This window comes from Spodoptera frugiperda, chromosome 23, assembly GCF_023101765.2.
Source record: "Spodoptera frugiperda isolate SF20-4 chromosome 23, AGI-APGP_CSIRO_Sfru_2.0, whole genome shotgun sequence".
NCBI lineage: Eukaryota > Metazoa > Arthropoda > Insecta > Lepidoptera > Noctuidae > Spodoptera > Spodoptera frugiperda.
The window spans coordinates 4,484,093-4,503,996 of NC_064234.1; the positions used below are offsets into that span (position 1 = coordinate 4,484,093).

Below are 19,904 nucleotides of genomic sequence, written 5' to 3' on the forward strand. Positions count from 1 at the left end.
TCCCAATTCATAGAACAAACATCAGATATGTAAATAACAGTTTTAGGAGTGTCCGGAAATAGAGTATTATAAATATAGATCGGAGAGTATCTTCATCGATATTTATGCGTCACATACTGATAACAAATTTCTGGGAGAATAGACATACCTGTGTAACTCGAAGTTAGCTCTGAGCATACTGTGAATCACGGCGTGCCCCCGGCGTCGTCTGCTGATAATGAGTACCAAACTAGTATAAAGCAGCTTGCCGGCCGACCGCCCGCTCAGTCCTGTCTTGTACACAGACGTGAGCGTGTGTGTGATTATCTTACCCTCGGACTTCCTTCCTGTTATCTTTTATGTAAGTACCAAATATAATAGTATTATTTCTACTTTCGGTTTGTCATCCCCATCATCAGCCTGTTTAGTTAGTTTAGTTATGTACTGAACTTCAAACATTAAAATCAGAAAAGAAACTGTAGATTATGATAATAATTTTCAACAAATGATTAGATTTATGATTCCTGCTGTGATATTGATTAACATTGTATTTTGCACAGTGGTTTAGTTCATTGATAATAGGCACGGAATACAGAAACTAGTGGAAGTGACGTGGGCGTGGTACGCGTGTCATAATTGGGTACTATCCTCGGTCAAAAATAAATTATTACAACTTTTCAATACAATAAAATATTAAAAAATAATTTAATCATACTCTCATTCATAAATTTGATGAACTATTTAATTTTCGATTTTTTCTAGCTAAATTTCTAGAAATAAGTCTGCTATTTGACGTCAAAAACTTATGACGTCATAACGCACTATTTCATACAAAGTTCTTAGAAAATATCGTATTTGACGTTTCGAAAAAAGTATTGAATTTGAATAGTAGGAAAGTAGCCTATTAGGAAAATATATCTAACTTTTGCTTCAAACGTTCCAAAGTCGTTAATAGACGTATCCTGTCGACGAGTGCGGTCACACGTCACGACATAACAAAATATTTCGGAAATTATGTCGTATTGTGCTATTTTTGCGTGTAAAACAATAGTAATATAATTAATATTAAAAATGGTGGTGTCTCATACCATCGGTAAGTACGATTTTATTTATTTTCTTATGAAATCGTAAATAATTTTAAATGACGTGTGCGAGACGGATTAGCCCATGAAGAGTTCCGTAGCAGCAAGTAGATGACATAATATAAAAGTTATAAAATAACTTGGATTTACATAGTGTTTGTACGAACGATAAAGTTATATTTGCGGTTTTTGTATTATTTCTTAAAAATTAATAATGATATCTCGATTAAACCAATTTTCGTTGAAAGTTTCCATTGAAATCTACAGCATATATTGTTTTTTAGTTTCTTGATTCTCTTATTTTAAAAGTTAGAGGGGGAGGAACACTCATTTTTCCACATTGGAGGCGTCTATCTTTCAAACAATTGATTTTTACGAATAATGGGTTTAGGAACCCTTATGTCTTTTTTAAAGTCCTATGTATAGGATATCCATCACAAATAGGTTAGCTAAAAAAAAAAGTTTTTTGCATCAGTTTTATCCTCCTGAGTACTGAAGTTCTAAATTTAGGACAACCAAAAAATAAAATATTTTACCGAAGTGCACCAGTTTAGCATCAAGTTTTTTTCGTGAAACGAAACGTTGTAATTTTTAGTTAATAATTATAATTTTAATTTTAATTATAATTTTATTTTTTCTTGTGTATATATATAATGGTAAGATATCATGTTGTAAAAATCAAATCAATAAACGAAAATATCATACCCTCGGACTCAGGAGGCTATGTATTTAATTTTTTAGGGTTCCGTAGCCAAATGGCAAAAACTGGAAGTTACCGCCAACAGCTTATTAGAATGTAATATAGGTCTGCAAGATTCAGACCAATTCAAGTTAAATATTGCACGTATACACTTTTTTTGGGTTATTAGAACTTTTGAAATTTCTGTGGAGTATCCCCAAATAATTATTTCGTATCGAATGAATGAACAGACATAAGCGTGGTAAAAATGAAGAGCTGTATGCGTGGATGTAATTTCCTTAACTTTTCTTAAAGCACACACAAACCTATTAATCTTATTACAAACACTATCTATGTGATTTTTCCATGTGAGGTGTTCATCGAGGATAACCCCAAGAAATCTTGCTTTGTGACCCTGTTCAATCATTTGACCATTATATTGAATATTTAAATGCATTGGCTTACCTAGACAGGTTTTTAATTGTACTATATTCGTTTTTGATACATTTAATTTTAGTTTATTGTTATCTAATCACTTAGTGATGTCACCCAATGTTTCATTTACTATAGTATCATAGTTTTGTGGGCCTTTGAATTCTATGATTACTGTAGTATGATCTGCAAAGAGAACACACCGATGTTTGATAACTTGTGGCAGATCATTTACATAGATTAGAAATAGTAATGGTCCCAGAATGCTACCCTGTGGCACATCACAGAGGTTTATGAGAGGCTTAGTGTCAAAGTCTTCTAGTGTATTATTTGCGTCATTAAGTTTTGTAACTCTGGTTATTGCCTATTACTTAAATAAGACTCAAACCATTTTAGAGCTGTACTTTTGATCTTTATATGATCTTTTCATTTTTGCAATTATCTAGAATGGTCCACAAGATCGAATACTTTACTTAGATCCAAAAACAAAGCACAAGTAGATGTATAAGTGTTCGTATTATTCATTACTGTTGTAATTAACGAGTGTATGGCTAACTTCCCCTAGCTTTCTATTCGGTGGATATAGGGGTGGGTATATATTATAATCAGTTATCTTTAGTTGTAGCTTATTTAGGGCTTACATATAAGTTCGGTGCAAATACCCGCCATGAATCAAATATTCCTATAATATATAAGACTTGTATGAGGCCCAAGCAGTGATTTCAGTGCTGTTGATCTGCTTCAAGGCTGGCCTGGCCTACGTGAGCTTAGCAGTTGTGACGACACGTTTTTTTTACAAACTGCTATTCTTTTATTGGATCTGGCTTATAGTATTTTGATATGTCGGTGTAGCAACACAGGCTGCAAAAAAAGAGAAAATTTGGTAGAAATTTTTGGTACTACATAATTACCTATATAATAACAAATGATAAGTAACGACACTTAAATATCTTGGTATAATCGATGATTGAGGACAGTGACGATGTTGTACTTAGGAGTATGAACTAAATAAGATTATTGTGTCATACCTCAAATAACTTGCTTAAACAAACGTCATATGCGTCGATTGGTATATTTCCATTGTTATAAACGTGTGCTTTTATTATCCGTTACAGAATGGCTGACTCTGACCGCATTGTGTATCCTGACGAGGTCGCCGAGGCCAAGGCAGACGCTATTGCTGCAGCAGAAGCTGAAGACAAGACATCAGGCGGAGACAGCAACACCGTGGACACACCAGCCCCCGGAGGAATCATAATGAGGAATGCTGTCACAGTTCCTAACAACTGTCCACCTGGGCATAAGATGGGAGCTGACGGCGTTTGTCGTGAAGTGTTTTAATTGTTTGTATGTAATTCTAAGTTAGCAGCTAAAGAGAGTCGAGCATATTTTTATGTAAAGGCATAATGTAATACGCCAGTATTTTAGAACAAATTTCGCAGCAACTGATGTGTTACATTAAATGAAACCATTCACACATGCACATTATTGCGCATGGTATTGTACCAGTATTATTGAATTTAAATCGAATTGGAGATGTACTTTCTATTTATATTTAAGTTTTGTGGTTATATTAATATTGTCTGTTTGTGTTGTTAATAAAAATAATGGTATGTTTTATTAAATATTAACTGCCGTAATAAGAGACATTTAATGATTACCGACTTAAACGAAAAAAAAAAGTTAAGGACTGGTTTGGGTAACCATTAAATTACTTTGTTAACGGCGGTAAATGACATTTTGTATATCTTTTCTTTTCTACTTTCCTCTGGATTCGAATTATAAGAATATTAAGAAAAGGAATATGAATGGTAAGGCTGGCTGGTAAGATTTGCCCTAGGCCCTTTTTTTTTTTTTTTTTTTTTTTTTTTTGGGGGGGAAAATCATCCAATGACTTCTCCCGCCTTGGGTGAGGCGGGAGGGAGTGTCAGACTCTTACTGACTAAAAACCACCCCGTTCCTTCTCCTGCTTTGAGCCGGAGCCCCGGTAACCTTTTACGTTGTCCGCAGCTCCGGATCAGGCATCAGCCCAACTGGGCCCCATCTGTGGTGGTCTGGCTCTTTGAGGCGCGCGCGGAACGCGACGCGCCGTGCGCACGGGTCTGGTTGTGGTCGGGCGGCGAGCTACCCTTACTCGCCGTCCGCAGACCCGCACTTACGGTGGCCGGAGATCGTCACGCGATCCCCGACGCCCGGAGTGTCTTCTGCGGCGGCTGGGGCGTGAGGAGGATCGTTCCCTCACGCGCTCCGCCTCCTCCTTAGCTAGCATGACTGCTTCGCAGAAGGAGGAGACGGCGTCCCATTCCCCCTCGCTCCGCACCATGGCCTGAACCAAAGCCGGACGCGAGAGGTCACCGTCGCTGATCACATCCCTGAGGACACGGCGGTGCTCAGCCCATGCAGGGCACACCGCTACTGTATGCTCCACCGTGTCCTCCGGGTGATCCACGCAATGCCGACACCCGGGCGTTTCTCCCGCCGAATCCGAAACAGGTACCTACCGAAACTTCCGTGTCCGGTAAGCACCTGCGTCAGGCGGTAGGTGAGGACGCCGTGACGCCTCTCTAGCCACTCCTCAAAGAGGGGACTTACCGCTGCAATGACAGCGAGCCCAGCCCTCGGTTGCGACAGTCGTTGCTTCCATTCCGCCATGAGATCCCGCCGGAGCTCATCCCGCCACGCACTGATCTGACGCGGCAGCGGAGTTTCGCCCCGGCGATGCGCCTCCGCACGTAACCTATATACGTCCGCGAGCACTTTCGCCTCCAGATCCCACGGCGGTAATCCGGCAAGGAGGTTAGCCGCCTCCCCGGAGATCGTGCGGTACCCACGGATCATCCGAATGGCCATGACCCTCTGGGATGAAACCAGCGCGCGAGCTGGTCGTCGCCTTAAATTTGGTGCCCACACCGGGGCCCCATAGAGGGCCATGGACCGCACAATCCCCGCGTACAACCTCCGGCAGGAGGCGTTTGGTCCCCCGAGGTTGGGTAGGAGCCGCTTTAGAGCAGCCCCCGTTCGTTCCAACTTGGGAGCCAAACGTCGGAAATGTTCCTCGAATTTCCACCGACTGTCGAGGACGAGTCCCAGGTACTTCATCGTCACCTCGATGCCGATGGAAACCCCTCCTGCCATGATCTGGAACCCACCCGGAGGTGGCGCATTCCCGCGGCCATAAAAACACATGGCCTCGGACTTATGAAGTGCCACCTCGAGTCCCAGCTGCCGGATCCTTGCAACGACTATCGCAACCGCTCTCGTCATCAAGTCGGCCGCCACCTGGTGCGACCTCCCGTGTGCTAGTACTAGCGTATCGTCAGCGTAGCAAACCACGCTGACGCCGCTCGGGAGGTCGGTGCGCAGCACCCAGTCGTAGCCTATGTTCCACAGGAGCGGTCCCAGGACCGATCCCTGTGGAACACCGCGCGACATCTCTCGCCGGTTCCACTCACCTCGGTGACCGGGGTAGATGACGGATCTGTCCGTCAGATAAGCCTCGACTATACGACGGAGATAGGTAGGCACCCGATGATACCGTAGTGCCTCCAAAATGCAGCTCCAGGGCAGAGAGTTGAAGGCGTTGGCGATGTCCAAAGACACCGCCACGACGACCTTACCCCTGGACACTGCAGACCCCGTCGTAAGGTCCCTCACGCGCATGATGGCGTCCACCGTGGAGCGCCCTCTGCGGAAGCCGAACTGGCCGTCCGCGAGGTCCGGCCCTGTTCCCGTCAGGTGCGCGACGAGGCGGTTTGAAATTATTCTTTCAAACAGTTTTCCCACCTCGTCGAGTAGCACGATGGGCCGGTACGCGGACGGAGAGTCCGCAGGGCGCCCCGGCTTCTTCACAAGGACCAGTTTACCCGCTTTCCATGATAGCGGGAACTGGCCCCTCTCCAAACATGCGCTGAAGAGACCAATTAGTCGAGGCCTGAGAGTCTCCGAAGCCAGGACCCACGCCTTGCCAGGCAATCCGTCAGGTCCCGGGGCGGTGTTCTTGGCGCCCATCCGGCGCACCGCCACTCTCAGCTCTGCCTCGGTCACTTCTGGTGCTGTGTCATCGTCGTCGTCGCTGTGGCCCGCATCGGGCACCGCAGGGGGCGGAGTCATGCACGGAGGGATGTAGCCCCTCTGTGATTGGGGGAACAAGGTGGTGACCACCTCCTCTACAACCTCTGGCCGGAGACTCTGTGTCAGCGGGGGAGCCTGTGTGCGGAGCTTGTCACGCACCATTAGGTAGGGGCGTCCCCACGGGTCTCTGTCCAGAGTCTCCAGCATCTCCTGGCGGGCCTGGTTTTTAGCCCGCCGGATTTCCGTTTTTAGGGCGTCTTTCGCCGCCTTGTACCCCTCATATAACTCCGCCTCTCTAGCTTCCGCGTCCGGTGGACGGATACGAAGCCTGCGGTGCCTAGTGTACTGGCGTCGCGCAGCAACACACGCACTGCGCAGAGCAGCCAGCTCTTGCGACCACCAGTACATCTGGCGCTTCCGCTGTCCTGGACGGACCCGGGGCATCGCCACGTCACAAATCCTGTACATGGCGTCCTGGAGCCACCGTGCCTCCTCGTTAATGTCGGCAGGCCTGTCCGGTGGTATCACCCAGGCCTGCACGATGGCGGCTTCCAGGAATAGCTCCCGGTCCAGTTGCCTTAGCGCCCAACGCGGGCCACATGGGGCCTGTCTGACCGGTGGGTCCGCGGACTCAGCGGAAACATCGAACCGGATGTACCGGTGATCGGAATATGTCTCCACCTCCTCCATGACACACCAGTCGACGACACGCGGTGACAGAGCGGGGCTCGCGAACGAAATATCCACAACCGATTCACCCTGCATCCGCACACACGTGGGGACAGAACCCCGGTTCAGGACGACTAGGCCTGTCTCCAGAGCCCAGTCTTCCACCATCCTACCCCGCGTGTCAGTGATCCGGGAACCCCAAGCCAGATTCTTGGCATTGAAGTCCCCGAGGACGAGCACGGGGAGGGAACGGAACCCGACGACGACGTCAACCAACTCCCTCAGGGAGTTGTGGAACTCGGCGAGAGTTCGGTTCGGAGAGAAATACACGCCCACCACAGCGATCTCTCCGAACCGTGCTGCGACACAACCCCGGCCTCTTTGAGCACCCTCAAGAGTCGGGGTACCGGCGGCGGCCGACGAGATGATGGTCACCGAGCCGTCCAAGTCCGCCACCCAGTGATCCCTGGGCGGGACGAAATAGGGCTCGGAGACCACGGCGATATTAATCGACCACTGCGCCATGCTCTGGAGTAGTAGGTCCTGAGCGGCAGCGCAGTGGTTGATGTTCGCCTGGAGGAGGCGTAATGGAGTCACTATTGACAATCCATCACGACCTCCTCGGCGGCATTACAGCCGGCAGCGGCCGCGGCGACAGCAGCAGTAGGGGAAGCGGTTGCTACTGCAGTGGCGGCGGCGGGAACGACGGCGGTGGCGGAGGGCCTAGCCTTGCCCCTGGTTTTGGCAGGAGGGGAGCAGATTCTGCTCCCGGCCCGGTGATTGGCCGGCTTACCAACTGTCGCGCATGCTTGACAGTGTAGCGGGGCGAAGCACGAGCCGGCCCTGTGACCGGGCTGACCGCAGCGGAAGCAGCAGTCACTGCGGTCCACCTCTGAGGTGCACTTAACGCTCACGTGGTGACCCACGTGGCAACGGTAACACCTCATAGGCCGAGGCTCGAGCAGTTTGACCTGCGCCGAGACCCAGCCCACCAGGAGCCTTCGACCCTCCTTTATTTTCTTAGCCGCTGAGACGGGGCAGCTCACGACAACCGTTCGTAGCCCCGAATTGTCTGCACGGATGGTGCCTGCCTTCACCTGGTCTGCAGGGCACCCTCCCGTTCTGGCTACAGCAGCCACTATCTCCTCCGCCGTCACGGAGTCGTCCAGGCCCAATATGCGCAAGTCTAGGCATTTGGTGGGCCTGGACACGCGAGCCTCGTCGGTCCCGAGACACGCCCTGAGCCTTTCGGCAAGAGCGTCAGCGGATGGACCGCTGTCCGCACCGGGGACCTCCAGTAGGCGGGCTCCAGTCGCCGTGACTTTCATCGAAAACCCGTCTGGGGCCCCGTACTCCGCGGGAGTTACCGCCGCCTTCAGTTTCGCGAGGACGTCGCCGTACGTGACGCCCCTTTTAACCGCGTCCGGCTGTAGCGTTATCACTACCGCCGCGGTTTTAGGGGCGACAAGCATTGCCGCAGCGCGCTTTTCCTTGCGCCGCTGCTGCCGCCGCTGCCGCTGTTCCTTTTTGCGGCGCTTTCGTCCCTCTTTGGCGGCCTTCCTAGCCTCTCCAACCACTTGCCATTGGCCGCCATCAACAGGAGAATCCGAGACCAGGGTAGGCTCTACTCCGGTTGGGGCAACAGCTGGCTGACTCACTGTGCGCCTACGACCTATCGGCGCCTTGGCAGCCGGTGCAGCCGGAGCCTGGGCTGGCGAGGCTACCACCTCTCTCACGGGCGGTTGGCCTTGAGCAGAGCGGCTTGACTGACCAGAATTGGTCGCCGCTGCAGCTGCAAAAGTTCTTGGGGCTGCTTGTGCTTGACTCGCTGCAAGTGGGGGGCGGAGGATCCTGCTCTCCAGCACGTCAAAACGTTGCTGGAACGCAGCCATTTCTCGCCGCACCAGGCCGATCATGTCAGCCTCCGCTGACTGTGAGGGCTGGCCTCGACCTCCGCGAGCAGCGGCGAGCTCGGCCTCCATAGCCGCATTGGAGGCTGTCAACCGGGCCATCTCCCGTCGCATCTCCCCCAGCTCCTTTTGTAAGGCGGTCATCTGCCGCCCTGCTGCTAAAGGCGCCCCGTTTTGCCGAGCGGCCTTCATAATAGTAGCCTTCGCATGTCTCAGCACTCCGTTTCGGGCGTTCTGGGATTTCTGTCCAGCCACCATCCGGAGTGCCTCCATAACCGTCTTGCGAAGGCTAACCTCGCCAGTTCCAACATCATTCTGACCTACTGAACCCTCGCCGCCAGACACCTCCATTTCAGAGGAGTCGGCTTCGGTTGGTTCGGTCTGAGTAGCGGGTACCAGCCTCTCACTACCCTTTCTTCTACCCCTGCCCCGCGAAGCCGTAGGGATCTTAGGTGCTGGGGCCTCCTGCTCGTTGGAGGACGGCCCCCGACCCTCCTCCAACCTGGGACGTTTAAACGTCCCCCTTTTCAGGCGCTGCGAGCTCACGCTGCGCAGTGAGCAAGCGCCAGATGCGGATGAGGAATCGGACTCAGAGCCCGACACCCTCCGACTTGAGGCCCGTATGGGCCCACGGGAAGCAGAGCCACTTCGACTCTCTCCAGCAACAGCAAGCGAGCTGAGCTCACTTGCCCTCTCCTCCTCATTAGTTGGTGGTTTTAATTTATTTTTATTTTTTGACTCCATATAAGTCCCACGAGTATGGGGGAAATAAACGGTCCGCCCAGGCAGTGCCCCCTGTACCTGGGTAAGTGTACATTTAGTACTCAACTAGAGGGTCCACCGGTCCCCTAGCTGGGGGTGCGCTCGCGACTGACATACTCCTCAGCCATGCATACCCTCGCCGCGCACCAGAACTTGGTATTGGAGGAATTTTTTATAGAGGTTATCTTCCTCGCGGTCCAGGCGACCAAGCCAAGACCGTCGTCCCGTTCCAAGTCATGCAACCATGAACTCTTCCCGGATTACGACTTCGACGGCTGCAGTCGAGGCACTACTTGTGTCTCGATGCTACTCGTTGGCAGGGTGAGTGCACAACGAGCACCGCCCTTGTTTCTCCGCCACGTTCTCTGCTAAATTCAGAGAGACGCGCGGAAAAACGACCCCACGGAAGCACAGGCCTCGCGCCAACACAAAGCCCGCCGCCTCCAGAACCCATCCTGGGTTCGCCCGCCCGTCCAGAAGTTAGCTAGCTACGGGCAATAGCCACTCCAACCCTATCACCCCCGTTAGGGAGACTATCACCCGTACCCAGGGTGCACCACGGGGAGGTCTTCTGGCGCCGCACCCCACCTCCGGAGGAGGCCTACCTTCCTCCTACTTTCCTCTGGATTCGAGCTATAAGAATATTAAGAAAAGGAATATGAATGGTGAGGCTGGCTGGTAAGGGTTGCCCTAGGCCCTAGGCGAACATAATTTGATCGGAGAGATTCTCGAAATCAGTATCTGTTGCGGACTATTTTACACAAGTTATGCTTGTGAACTTGCTAATATCATGTGTACTGGGCGCTTTATACCATTGCGGAGGTGAACTAGATTCCGCACCAGCTTCCAAGCTCGTGGCGTACCTAGTAAGGGATTTGATCAGAATTTTTCATACCGACTAGAGCCAGTAGTAAATAGGCGATAGTAGCAGCCTTGAGACGCCAGCATTTACAGACAGGCAGTCAAAGCAGTCACTGTAAAAAAAAATCTGATTTCACTTCTACTGATGTAATGCTGCTTCGTCCTTACTAAGATTTTTTTGAAGGACCAGGAGGCAAAGTTGTATTGCTTACTTTGATTAATGCGCTGGTAGATTCATCCAATGTCGTCCGCCGCATGAGCATAACGTTGTCAGTTTTCTGTAAAAATCATTTTTGGAAAATGAACCAAAAATCAAAATTGGGCACTGATAATAATGGAGACCAGAGAAATGGAACAGGAGAACACAATGGAGTTTACGGTGCAATGAGCCCTACATGGGCTTGACCACCGCCATGTCCTCCGTGAAGCGAGTACCTCGAGCCCGGCTTTGGTTCAGGCCATGGTGTGGAGCCAGATGAACAGGGAAGTCGTTTCTTCCTTCTAAAAACAGTCATGCTAACTAAGAATGATGAAGAGCGTGTGAGTGAATGATATAGTACTCTATGAAACTCTTTAATTTACTCTTTAATTTATTTTCTTTAATTTCACAACAAACAAGACACCAATGCCTAAGCGGATTACGCACACAAATAAATAACACACGCTTAAATCAAGAGTTGACTATTGGTTGTCACACTAACGCAATAACTGTATTTGACGTGTGATTAAGAGTGCTTACATGAATAAAAACTCATATATGCTAGGGCGAAAGAAAGGTCGATTGTTGATTTCGATAAAATTAATGTAATCTTGCCTTTTGTTTTGCAAGTAATGTTGACTATGTGGACTTCTGACTTCTTCTTCTTTGTATGCATACGAAATTTGAAACAAAATAATAAAAGTGAATTAAATAAACACTTACAATCATACAATATTTATACACAACAACACATACAATATACAGGGTTAAAGGTTAACCTAAATCCTTTAATGGTGCTCCCACACAGCGGTTATATAACGTTATACAACAATGTGTAACAATAACATTTGTGTTTAAACAAATTATAACAGTGGTTGTAGAGTATGTTACATGCTGTTATAAATGTTACACAATGTTGTATAACGTTATATAACTGCTGTGTGGGAGCACCATAAGACGTGATAGTTTGCATCACACTTTTTACCACACCAGTCGTTAAACCTTTTCTTATTTCATTAGCGGCATCAATTATTTTTCGTCTCAAAACATTAATATTTTGTATTGGGTTCGGTTCATTATACACCAAACTTTCCACACATAAAAATCCATAGGGGTCAGGTCTGGACTTCTAGCTGGCCACGGTACAGGTCCGCCTCTCCCGATCCACTTATTGGGATAATTAATTAGACATGTGGTTTCAACACGACGGGTGCCCCGCGCACTTCAGAAGGAGTGTCAGGGAGTGGCTAGACACTAATTATCTACATGAAAAGTTTGGTGTATAATGAACCGAACCCAATACAAAATATTGATGTTTTGAGACGAAAAATAATTGATGCCGCTAATGAAATAAGAAATGGCCTACGACACAGAATGCGTGTATGTGTGCGAAACAGTGGAAATGAATGGAACATGTGGAACATGTACTGTAAAAATAAATAATAAACCTCATTTGTTACCTATTTCGATTGTTTTATTTTGTTATCTGACTCAAGTTAAATTTGAAGCTTAAATATCGATATTCTTATTACTACCTTGTAGTACTTCATCAATGTTTTGGCAAAGAATTCAAATTATTCCCTATCATGTTATACCTTATCAGAAAGCTGAAGAATTGTAGATATTTTAACGCACATTTGTAGCACAGTTGTCATAGACTTTTTTTAATATCTTACAAAGCAAAACAACATATCACAAATTTATTTCTTTTTTTTAACATTCGATCGTCTGCTACGACTCCGTTGGTACAGTTATTTACAGTTTTAGTGTTTAAAATAATGAAAAACTAATCTACTACACAAAAAAGCAAAAACAAAACAAAATTTAGCCACCAAAGATAAAACAAGGGAGAAATAGCCAAAAAAATGGGAAATTTTATCAAAAAGGTTAAAATGCCGATTTGAAAACGGTTAAGTTTGGGATATGGGGTCCCATGGTCAAATCAGTCAGGAATGATGCAAACTATAACGTCTTAAAGGATTTAGGTCGACTTAACCTTTAACCCTGTATATATATTTTTTTGTTTGTTGAAACAGTGCTAAGTTATGAATCAGTTGTCAGTTACCTGAACAGTATCGATAGTTACCAGACGTTTGTGGGGTTTTCCAGAGTTTATTCCACTTGGGGCTGATTTATTTAACGCCGGATAAGTTTTAATCGGCGTAATAATCCTACTTAATATTATAAATGCGAAAGTTTGTGAGGATGGATCTATGTTTGTTACTCTTTCACGAAAAAACTACTGAACGGATTTGGATGAAACTTTACAGTAATATAGGTTATTCATCAGAATAACACATAGGCTACAATTTATAATGATTTTATGTAGTTTTGGTCTTAATATAACGATACGTGTCAATTAAGTCAGAAAAAAATCTTCCATCTGAGAGCTATCTTGACGTGCGCTGCTTAAACCCATGGAGTTACAAAAGGAAGATGTACCGCAGGATTGTTTGTATTAAGTAGATCTAAATAAAAGTCCGCGACATCTATCTTTTATGTGTAAGCCAGTACAAACAAAATTGTGAACCATAAATCTAATTAAATTTGGTACTATTTTACAATGCACATTTAATATATAATTATTAATTCTTATCAAAATCAATACATTTCTCGCATTAAGTATTTAATGTAGATAAACTTTGTCTTTCACACTAAGTAATTTGGCCGAATAGCTTAAAAGTTATCACGATATGATTGACTTTAACGGAGCGCCTAACCGGCCGCGGCGGCGGCCGCAGCACGGGCGGAGCGCGATGCGGCGTCGCAATAACATTATCTTGGACCAAGTAACCAGCGATGCAACAACCTACATCTCTATCGACACTGTCATGTCATCTGAAGACTGTACAAGCTACCCTGTGGAGTTTCTTAACTCTTTGAAGCTATCTAGGGTGCCATCACATAAGCTCCAATTAAAAGTCGGTATACCGATTTGCGTAACTTGGACGCCCCGAGACTATGTAATGGCACTAGATTGCGAGTCAGGGAACAAGGCAGGCATATTGTTAAGCCACAAATTTAACTGGAGAAGCTAAGGGTGAACATGTTCTTATTCCATACACTTTAATTTCAATCGTTACAGTTTCCACTTAAAGTTGCATTTTCTATGACCATCAATAAATCGCAAGGGCAAACTTTGAAAGTAGCGGGGATACATTTAGGCACGCCCTGTTTTCCCATGGGCAGCTTTACGTAGCTTGCTCACGTGTTTCTAAATCCCAAAATCTTCTTATTTACGCTGAACAAAAAAAATCAAATAACATAGCATACAGGAGTATATTGCAGTAAAAACACAGATAAATTAACACAGATGTTCACCTATTCCAATTACGTACAACATAATTCTTTAGTTATTACAAAATCTATTAAAAAAAACCGGCCAAGTGCGAGTCGGACTCGCGCACAAAGGGTTCCGTACCATTGTCTATAAAAACGGTGAAAATAACACGTTTATTATATGGGAGCCCCCCTTAATATGTACTTAATTCTTATTCGTATTTGTTGTTATAGCGGCAACAGAAATACATCATTTGTGAAAATTTCAGCTTTCTAACTATCACGGTTTATGAGATACATCCTGGAGACAGACAGACAGACGACGGAGGCTTAGTAATAATAATAGGGTCCCGTTTTACCCTTTGGGTATGAAACCCTAAAAACCACAGCAAAATCCGTTGCGTAGTTTTAAAAAAATTAAGCATTCATAGGGAAAAAGAAAGCTTCTTTGTTTTATACTACATACTAGGGGCGTTTGAAAAGTCCGTGCAAAGTCAGAGAGATAGCACTATTGGCGCGTATCGAGGTTATGCCTAGTTAGTAGCGTCTTTTGGAAGACCACACACCAAGTTTCAGCCAGATCGGTCTATTTCTTAGTGTTTGGCATTCGTTTGAATCGAAGAAGTCGAGTGATTTTCAAAAAATGGACGAAAAAGAATTTCGTGTGTTGACTAAACACTATTTTTTGAAAGACAAAACGCCTCAGGAGGCTAAAGAAAAGCTTGATAAACATTATGGTGACTCTGCACCTTCGATTAGAACAGTTTATAAGTGGTTTAAAAAATTTCGGAGTGGCCATATGGGCACAAATGACGCTGAACGTTCTGGACGCCCTGTTGAGGTTACCGCTTCAGAAATCATTGATAAAATCCATGATATGGTGATGGACGACAGAAGAGTGAAGGTGTGTAAGATTGCTAATGCTGTGGGCATCTCGAATGAACGGGGACATAATATTTTGCATCAACATTTGGATATGAAAAAGCTATCCGCAAGATGGGTGCCGCGATTGCTCACGCTTAACCAAAAACGAAATCGTGTGAAGTGTTGCATGGACGGTTTGCAGCTGTTCTAGAAGAAACTGCAGGTCGTTTCGTCACTGTAGATGTAACATGGATACATCACTACACTCCTGTGACCAAAGAACAATCTAAACAATGGGTTACCAAGGGGGAATCTGCGCCAAAAGAGGTGAAGACCGGTCCTTCGGCCGAAAAGATTATGGCGACTGTGTTTTGGGATTCGCAAGGCATAATCCTCATCGACTATCTGAAAAAGGGTAAAACTATTTCAGGTGCATATTATTCATCGTTATTGGACCTTTTGGAAACCGAGCTGCAAGAAAAACGCACACGATTGGCCCACAAAAAGTCCTTTTCCATCACGACAACGCACCAACTCACACCTCAGCAGTTGTGGTCGCAAAATTAATGGAAATAGGGTTCCAACTCGTTTCTTATTCCCCCTATTTTCTAGACTTGGCTCCCTCGGACTACTATTTGTTCCCCAATATGAAGAAATGGCTGGCGGGAAAAAGATTTTATTCAAACCAGGAGGTGATAGCAGAAACAAACGGCTATTTTTCAGACTTGTACAAATCCTATTATTGGGAAGAGATCAACAAACTAGAGCAGCGTTGGACGAAGTGTATAAGCCTAAAAGGAGACTATCTTAAAAACTAAAAACGGTTTACCCCAAAAAATTAAGTAGTTTTAATTTTTGCACGGACTTTTCAAACGACCCTCGTATGTAGTGATTAAATGCAAGTAACATTGTGTCCGACCTGTTTAGTTGTCAGTGTTTAGTAATCCGTTTGAGCTGGATAGGATAATCTCAAGCCTACTTTTTATAAACACACCATACATGTAAAGATTGATGAAGAAACCACTGGACTTAGCATTTTGAAATTTGCAGAGTTCTATTGTAGCTTAAAATAATGAGCACTTACAAAGGAATTCAGATAATTCCACCCTCAAGAGATACCCTCTAAATAATATAGGTATAGGGTAGGTTCAAAGATTGTATGGAAACTAATTTTGAAGTTAGAAATCTGGGATGTACGATGTGAAGGTACATTAAAAAATACCAGTATTTAAAAAAAATGTCACGTAACTTTTCTTTTTTTTTTAAACGTTGGGATTTTTTTCACATTAGGATTTTCTCCTGTGCCGTCGGTGCGTTTACAAACATACAATTTCACATGCACATGACACCCAGACCCGAAACCACAATTTGTGGATCACACAAAGAGTTGCTATGTGCGGGAATCGAACCCGCTACACGTTGCACGGCAGCCAGTTGCCCAGCCACCGTGCCAACCGTGCAGTCATAAATTTCAGCAGGGAGTAACTTAATGTGGCAGACCAAATTCTACGCAAGCGAAGCCGCGGGCAAAAGCTAGTTTTGAATATTTGACAATTCTTCCATACTAAACACTGCCGAATGTTAAGTTTATTCTACTGATAAGAATTATCCGTTGATTGATAAATCAGTCCTTAGTGTCATTGGATGGTATCACCCAGCCAGGTGAACAAAGGAGTCTTTTTGTTGTCTACGTTCTATTTGGAAGTTATTTGGGTTCATTACACATGCATCACAACAAGTAAAAATTAGATGTACGTCTACGAACATGTGGTCGAATCATTTCACCTGACTGATGTGACTTTAGATGAAATAATGCTCAGGTGAAATAAGAACACCAATAAGTGGAATAAAACTCTTCGGTTTATCGGTGAATCACGGCGGTGTTTACTGATAATGCCTAATGTATACCAGAAGCGTTTAAAAGTGCTTTTCCACTGACTGCTCGTACAGTCCTGTCTTGTACGTAGGTGTGAACGAGTGTGCGACTAACTTATCCTCGGATCTCTATACTAATTGATACGAGTATTAATGTGAGTATTGATGTCTGGCTTTTAAAATTACCTAGTTCAGGGATTTTATTTCCTTGCAATTCCTAAACGAAACGGTTCTTTTAAGAACTGCAAGAAATAAACTTAAAATACTCTAACATTTTTACTGTTCAAGGAACATTTATTATGTACGAAAAATGAAGGAAAATAGATTAAATTGTTTTTACACTTTCTTAAATTTTCTGGTATTCATATTTATAACAGAAAAAAATAAACCGACTTCACTAAAAAAGTTAAAAATAACTTTAATTTCGGAAGTCGGTGTTTCTCGGTATTATTTGTTTGCTACACCGACTTCCGAAATTAAAGTTATTTTTAACTTTTTTAGTGAAGTCGGTTTATTTTTTTGTAAAAAGTATTTTATTTCACACTTTTTAGTTGCGATACTCAGTATCGCAACTAAAAAAGTCGGTTAAAATTCTCTATCTCAATAACTACTTTATTTATTTGTATTGTCACAGTCACTTAATTAACTTTATTGTGATTTCTATGTGAGTATGAAGTTCCATTGGCCATTTCTGGTCTTCTTCATCAGTTCCACCTCTTCAAAGGTTACTTTTTGACTGTAAATGCTTCAATTCTAGATGAATATACCAAAATCACTATATAGTTCCCTATAATATTTGAGGAGTTCCCTCGATTTCTCTAAGATTCCATCATCAGATCCTAACTTGGTGACAGTGGGACTACCTCAGAACTATCTACTTTCGAACAAAAAAAGAATTTTGAAAATCCGTCGACAATTGACGGAGTATTAATTAACTTTATTGAGATTTCTATGTGAGTATGAAGTTCCATTGGCCATTTCTAGTCTTCTTCATCAGTTCCACCTCTTCAAAGGTTACTTTTTGACTGTAAATACTTCAATTCTAGATGAATATACCAAAATCACCATATAGTTCCCTATAATATTTGAGGAGTTCCCTCGATTTCTCTAAGATTCCATCATCAGATCCTAACTTGGTGACAATGGGACCACCTCAGAACTATCTACTTTCGAACAAAAAAGAATTTTGAAAATCCGTCGACAATTGACGGAGTATTCGATGAACAAACATACAAAAAAAAAAAAACATACAAACAGCCGAACATAGTACCTCCGCCTTTTTGTGAAGTCGGTAAAAATACATTTCGGTTCAGTTTTCTTCATGGATGGCCTGACCTTCGGGATGTAAGATCGTGAGTTTTTGTTTCATTTTTACATTATTTTAATGGCGTAATGTGGCAAACGACCAGATGGATCTCCTGTTGGAATTGGTACCGCCCATGGTTACCCGTACCACTAGAGCAGTGCGTTGCCAGCCTTTCAGGGATTTGGGAATTGAACATGTTGGAAGGGATAGGCCTCGAGTAAGTTCTCATACACAGTAAAATACAATTCAAGGGTTGTTTAAGGATGGAGCGTCAAAATTTTTTTGATTTTCTCATTTGAATAGCAGCAGTTTGTTGTATTGTACTCCCAAATATACGAGAAAAATAATAAAAAAAATATTGGAACCCACTTTTAGCCCTCTATTGCCACTTGAAGTTTATAAAAAATTTGAAATCGACCCGTAATAAAGAACTTCATATACAAAGAAATAAACAATTATTTTATTATTATTGTGAATTATAATATCCTCTATATCATAAATTTCATAATAAGTAGTCCATATAATGGTAATAAATTGCTAACGTATGATAATACTACGCCAAATTTATTAAAATATACCTAAACAAAAATAGTGGGTACTTTGTAAGTTGAGTTGTGTAGTTTTAATGTTTTGATGATAATGGTATTTACATTTCTACCTTCACGTTAACATTAGTTCAGTGTTATTTATTGTGTGATTCAGTTCGTTTTACATTGTGAGTTTAAAATTAATAAAATACCTACGTTATAATACCGAAGAAAATTTTGTGAAACGAAGCAGATTGCCCCATTTTTGGACCACCTTGTTTGATTCATAAATCTGTGCTTCCACCTGTAGCAGATACTTTAAAGCATATTATTTTTGTTAGAAACAAAGAAAAAAAGAAAAAATAATGGAACAGCCTCCTATTTCTAGTGTTTACAAAAATCCAGGTAAAATGGCTCATGCGCGATGATTGACAACAGCTAACAGAATCTAGAGACTATATGTTTCCACACTCAATCCTTCAACACAGTTAATAATGCTCACAGAATATATTGTTAAAGTTTATGCTCCCGTTTGGTTTTCTATAAAGAAAGAAAGTTCACTTAAACAAGGCCCAACCCACGTATATAAATTAATAGAATTTTCCCGAAATCTTAGCTCTGACGTTAAGCAGATTATATTATTAATGAAATCAATTTCTTTGTATAACTGGTATACAAAGAAATTCATTTTTTGCACATCCTGAAAATCTTTTATTAGCTATGTTATACGATAATCGGCCACATATAAAAAATTGGCAAAAAGACGAATAAACGCAGCCAGAAAAAGTCAACAATCTGGGACAAGAATATTAAAAGTTCCGAAGTTAAACTACGACGCAAAAGACTATACTGATATGATTGTATGGAGTGAATCAGAGGTAACGTCTTCTCCAATATTAAGGGATATCAGTGACATAGAATTGGAAAAATCTACTTGCATCTGACTTGCTAATTATGGTGGAATTGCTGGATTAACCTTGTCACACAAAGCGGTAGAACGATGTGTAAAAATGGTCACTGACGCATCAACTATAGTGTCTGGAGAAAAAGCAAGAGATGGATTAATTCATTCTAAAATAAAATAACGGTCAATAATGCCATATTTTGACACAAAAAGAAAATTTGTAGTACCCAAAAAATAAAATTAATAATTTTGGATTCTTTCTCAATTTTACCACTTTTTGCATTTCAATTTCTTATTTTTATTTTATTTTATTTTTCTCAAAAAAGATGTTTATATAAAATTGGTTTGTTTTTTATAATCTGAATGTTAAAATATACTGAAAATTAGATTTTTGTACCATTATCTTTATGTTCAGAAATATATCTACCTTATTTGATTTTTTTTGTAACTTTAAGCTTAGGTAGAGGGCTAAAAAATATGTCAAAAAAAAAAATAAAAAAATATA

General features: G+C 43.3%; 3 long non-coding RNA genes across 4 annotated transcripts in view; 2 read left to right on the top strand and 1 right to left on the bottom strand.

The window, feature by feature from the left end:
• On the top strand, window positions 1–3,913 carry LOC118266637 (uncharacterized). The gene is made up of 2 exons (XR_004782880.2): window positions 1–340; window positions 3,288–3,913. It is a non-coding gene; the product is annotated as an uncharacterized LOC118266637 (long non-coding RNA).
• LOC118266641 (uncharacterized) overlaps window positions 1–19,904 on the top strand; it is a 43,707-nt gene that overhangs the window by 17,992 nt on the left and 5,811 nt on the right. Inside the window, exon 1 of one of the 2 annotated variants that reach the window (XR_004782883.2) lies at window positions 16,676–16,817. The exons of the other annotated variant lie outside the window; for it this stretch is intronic. This is a non-coding gene — a long non-coding RNA (uncharacterized LOC118266641). Of the gene's footprint in view, window positions 1–16,675; window positions 16,818–19,904 lie in introns of those variants that run through there. 2 annotated transcript variants of the gene reach the window in all.
• Window positions 3,288–19,904, bottom strand: part of LOC126912192 (uncharacterized) — a 24,793-nt gene continuing 8,176 nt past the window's right edge. The window contains exon 2 of the long non-coding RNA XR_007706809.1: window positions 3,288–3,466. This is a non-coding gene — a long non-coding RNA (uncharacterized LOC126912192). The remainder of the gene's footprint in view (window positions 3,467–19,904) is intronic.